This window comes from Saccostrea echinata, unplaced genomic scaffold (assembly GCF_033153115.1).
Source record: "Saccostrea echinata isolate AGI-Se365-2 ecotype Australia unplaced genomic scaffold, CSIRO_AGI_Sech_v1 ptg000029l, whole genome shotgun sequence".
Classification (NCBI taxonomy): Eukaryota; Metazoa; Mollusca; class Bivalvia; order Ostreida; family Ostreidae; genus Saccostrea; species Saccostrea echinata.
In genome coordinates, this window is record NW_026889778.1 from 25,334,079 (window position 1) to 25,337,886 (window position 3,808).

The 3,808-nt window shown below is 34.7% G+C and overlaps 1 long non-coding RNA gene across 1 annotated transcript; it reads left to right on the forward strand.

The window, feature by feature from the left end:
• The first annotated feature begins 1,048 nt into the window (after positions 1 to 1,048).
• Positions 1,049 to 3,578, forward strand: LOC133194661 (uncharacterized). The gene is made up of 3 exons (XR_009722155.1): positions 1,049 to 1,168; positions 1,900 to 1,985; positions 3,493 to 3,578. It is a non-coding gene; the product is annotated as an uncharacterized LOC133194661 (long non-coding RNA).
• The last annotated feature ends 230 nt before the right edge of the window (positions 3,579 to 3,808 follow it).

A 3,808-nucleotide genomic window follows, 5' to 3' on the forward strand; every position in this document is an offset into this window, starting at 1 on the left:
CAAGAATAACAACAAAAGTTCAACAAATAATAAACTCGCCTTTATTTAATGGATATATTGCAGATAAATAGTCAATGAAACATTCTTCATTAAAATAAGCACTGTTCTTTCTTCAGTTTAATGGTAACGAAACTTACATACTACATCATGTGCCGTCAGAGTCTAGACGCACCAAATGTCACGTGCGGTTTATAGAGACAGGCCTAAATACAATGATAAACAGTACACTGAAAAGGTATCTGCGCTTGCCCTAACAGTCGCACGATTAACATTTTATGATTGAATAATTCTCAGGTTTTTGATTGTCTGATAGCCAACATTTTAGAAATCAAAAAATGTTATACTGTAGACGTATTACATTTGGATGTGTATTTTTTTAGTGCCTTTGGCTGAAAGAATCTTCTGTTAATTCAAGTACAATGCTAAATGTCTTGCAGCACATAATTATTCATGATTAAGAACATAAAGAAATGTGCTAAATCAAATCTATGCCAACTTGCTCAAAAGTTAATTTCCCTCAAATATCGTACATGTACACGCTATATAGAATACATTTACAATATTCACCTGCATGTTATCTTCCAGATGAATATTATTGAATTCATGTACAATTATTGACTTTCGATGAGGTCTACTCATTACTATACAGACCTGGTCAGGTATTAGTTGACTGAGACCGAAAGCTATATTCAAAAGTCAAGAGCCGTTTTATCAAAAGATCTGGAATTTACTACATTTTTGACACTTTAGTTCTTGTCTCCAACAAATATAAACACTCATGATATAATGCATAGTGTAACTTAACACATTATAATTGTAATTGATCAATAGCTTAACAAATGTTTAAAAGTGGAAAAAAAATATTAAACAACAGATACTCAACTATTTACTAAGAAATTAGCTTAGTGTCTCTGCATCTAGCATGTTAACATTTAAAACGACACATGTTTTAAAAACATGCACTTTGATTGGTCAAAAATGTTAGCAAATCTATGAATAAATAAATTCAGAATTAAATTTATGAAATTTTTTTTAGAATGTTTGAGGCAAACGGAAGATGCATGGAATCCCCCCTGAACATGGAGACAGTGCAGTTACATGCATTATCAAAGCTGGATTATTAGGTGCTACATTTAAACTCAACCATAAATATTTGCTTATTTTTAAGGTAATGAAATATTTCAAACCGAATTTGTTGTATCATTCAACATTTAATGTCCTGTATTGCTTTTTGTTAGTGTAGTATGTATGTATGTTGTTCACCATATACCGGTGAAGGGCTTCAAATTTTGACCTTTACTCGGCACTCGGGGCCATTGAACAGTGAGGGATCTTTATCGTGCCAACGCCTGCTGTGACACGGGGTCTCGGTTTTTAAGGTCTCATCCGAAGAACCCGCAACTTTCACTTCAAAGTGCCAAGCACATGGCGAAGAAACAGTTGCTACCCATTTTTTATCGACTTAGGTCAGTCGCGGCTGAGATTCGAACTCACAACCTCCTGATCACAGAGTGAGCGCTCTATCAACTGAGCTACCGTGAACGGTCTTTTGGTGTAGTAGTTATAAGCTTCTAAAGCATATTGTTTTCAAAGAAACGAAAAGAAATTAAAACATGAAATGTATTTTATGCTAATTTTAATAGCCTACACTTTAAAAAGATTTCTGTATTTCCCCCTCTGAACTGTAGAGATTAGACATGTCAATTGATATACTCTATGTTATACAATTCAGTGGTTAACGATGCAACATAAGAATTCAAGTGCATAGTGTTGCCAAAGTACCTGCAGAAGTTGTAGTAAAACCTTCAGGGGTAAAAATATCATTTTCATCCTCTTATTTTCATACTTGATTGCCAAAGCTTAATTATGACTTTTATGAAGTTTTTCTTTCCAATTTAGGTATACAGAGATCCCTTGAAGAAATAAAGAACAGCTTTTAATTAGAGAATTCTCTTTTAATACAGTTACAAAGCTGTCAAACCATGGTGAGTAAAAAAGATGCTAGGAAATTTGTTTACAGCCTTCCAGGTAATAATAAAATAATTCAATCTTCCAAAAGAGATTTTATCTCACTCAAGCAGAAGACTCAAGTGAGCTTTTCTGATCAAAAAGTGTCCGATGTCTGCCTATCTAGCTGTCCGTCAACCTTCTGTCCATCTCTCTGTCGTGTTGCTGCAGAACTGTAGCTCTCCGAAAAAAATATATTTATTCTGCCATCCTTGGTGGCAAGGTAATTCGGTCCAACGCGCTTCTTGCAGATGTCAACTACAAGAGTAGTTGATAGAGGTCTAAGGAAAATTTTGAAATCCAGGTTTTGTGCAGTTGAGGTAAAAATTTAGAGAAATTAATTCAGAACCGAGCGCAACTTTTTGTGTGCAATAAATATACACTTTTTTTCTATGGGTGGCACTGTAGCTCTCTGGTCGTCTATCCCAATTTTTTCAAACCAGCAAGTTACAGATCAGCAGCTTTCTGTCATGTTGTCTGTAAACTTAATTTTTACATTTTCAACTTCTTCTTCAGAACCACTGGGCCAATTTCAACCAAACTTACCTCAAAGCATTCTTGGGTGAAAGGAATTTAAGATTGTTTAGAGGAAGTGCCATGCCCCCTTTCAAGGGGAGATAACAAGGAACTCATGAAAATTTGAATTTTAAAAATTTTCTGCTCAATAACCACTTGACCAGAAACGATGAAATTTATGTGAAAGCTTCTATTAAAGTTTGTTCAAATCATGACTCCCAGGGGTAGGATGGGATCATAAGAAGGGATCAGAGAATTACATAGGAATATGTAGGAATTATCCTCAAAAATCTTCCTCCAAAGCCATTATTAGTCATTTTTTATACAGAGGCATCCTCAGGTAGTGAAGATTCAAATTTGTTTAAATCATAACCTCCGGGACTAGCATCGGGCCACAACAGGGGATCAGGGTAATGCATTGGAATATATAGAAAATATTTTTTAAAAATCTTCTTCTCAAGAACAACAAAGCCATAATTTCATATTTTTTAAAGAAACTTTAAAGGTATTGTAGACACAAATTTGCTAAAATCATGCCTGGGGAGAGGGGGGTGGTTAAGGTGGGACCACAATAGGCAGTAAAAGTTTTATAATGGAAAACATATGGAAAATGTCTTTAAAAATCTTCTTCTTAAGAAGAGGAAAATTTATATGAAGTCATATTTATATGGAAGCATTCTCAGGTAGAGTAGATTGAAGGTTACATGTATTCAAATCATGACCCCCTATGGTAGGGTGGGGCTATAATATGTGATCAGTTTTACACAAGAATAAATAGGAAAAGAAAGCATCTGCTGACGGAGAACAGAAGGGCCCTAGTTAATCAGGTGAGCATTATGGCCCATGGGCCTCTTGTTTGTTCAATATTTACATTAAGAATGGTTGTGTAGAAATCATCAAGATTCACTTATTATGTGTCATATTTTTTAAGTTAAAAGTTAACAGTAAATATTGTTTGTTTATCAACAGATTCAGCAAATAATGCTAGAGAATTAGTTAATGCAAGACCTAATGATGGAAATGTACCAGGTTCCATGGCTAGGAGAATGTCAGAAAGCCTCATCATTTGTGTGTTACATGTAAAAAATTTTTTAGGAATTTAAGAAATAAATAACAGCTAGTGTTAAAAATTCACTAGAAAATGAATTTGGTTGCTTCACGATCACATCTCTTGAGAAGCCTGAAAGTCTCATTATTGAAAGTGTTACCATGCTGGTTTCCCAGGTGCCTATAACACTGATGTCCTACATGTAGGTCCCAGTCAAGCATCTGCTCTGCTCAAGGT